The sequence below is a fragment of the Seriola lalandi genome, unplaced genomic scaffold, assembly GCF_002814215.2.
Source record: "Seriola lalandi dorsalis isolate HSWRI2012SDOR001 ecotype SW California unplaced genomic scaffold, Sedor1 jcf7180002051700, whole genome shotgun sequence".
Lineage (NCBI taxonomy): Eukaryota > Metazoa > Chordata > Actinopteri > Carangiformes > Carangidae > Seriola > Seriola lalandi.
The window spans coordinates 1-930 of record NW_019522253.1 but is presented as its reverse complement, the minus strand read 5'-3'; the positions used below and the strand labels follow the sequence as shown (position 1 = coordinate 930).

Sequence of the window (930 nt, the reverse complement as noted above, 5' to 3'; positions counted from 1 at the left end):
GAACCAGAACCTGCTGTGGTCAGCGTCCGGCTCAGCTCGACGACGGCGCTACATTGAGGAGGCTGAGCTATTCAACATCGAGGTTAACGAACTGTTTAATATACACATGGATGAACTGTTGAACTCAGGGTTCATTGAACTCTTGTAACCCCTCCTCCCGCTCTCTTCTCTTCCTCCAGGTCTTGTTAGCGGTGGATTACTCTGTTCTTCTTTTCCACGGCCGAGACAACATTCAGAAATATCTTCTGACCCTGATGAACATAGTAGGTGAAACATGTTGGTGTGGTGGTTTTTTACTTACTTTTTGCTTTTTAAGTAAGATAACTTACTTACCATCTTTAGGTGGTCTGGTAACATGGCAATGTGGCTTCATGTTCAAACACTGTGATTGTTGAGGAAGTTCGTGGCCATCAAAGCAGTGCCGAGAGTCATACTGTTGGGTTGAAGGTACAGTCCATTTTCAACCTTGACTTACAGCTCATCTGGAATCAGCCAGACAGACCTCACGAGTCCCAGCCACTCTCCTTTGAACTCCTCTGCCATGTCTGGATGATTTACGTCCTCTGGACAAGGTCAATGAGCCGGTCTTTGTCTGACACCTAGAACCGGTTTACTAGTCTGGTGACAACAGGAACCCATGAGGAGGTTGCAGTTCTAGGAGAATTAATTCTAGATGACGTTCTAGTATTTCTCCAGATGTGCTTCTCTCTCTTTGTTTCAGGTTAATGAGATCTATCAGGATCATTCTTTGGGCGCCAACATCAATGTAGTCCTGGTCAGGATCATCATGCTGTCGCCAACAAAGGTATTCAACTGTCTCCTCCTGGTCCAGACATCGGTCTGTTGTTCAGGGAAGATTTCTGAGTTGGTTTTACAGCTCAAAAGAGTTCAGACCTGTAACAAGCTGTTGTTAAATATCATCTTTATTCT

General features: G+C 44.9%; 1 long non-coding RNA gene across 1 annotated transcript; it reads left to right on the top strand.

The window, feature by feature from the left end:
* LOC147819622 (uncharacterized) lies at positions 1 to 806 on the top strand. The gene is made up of 3 exons (XR_015436756.1): positions 1 to 82; positions 180 to 263; positions 722 to 806. It is a non-coding gene; the product is annotated as an uncharacterized LOC147819622 (long non-coding RNA).
* The last annotated feature ends 124 nt before the right edge of the window (positions 807 to 930 follow it).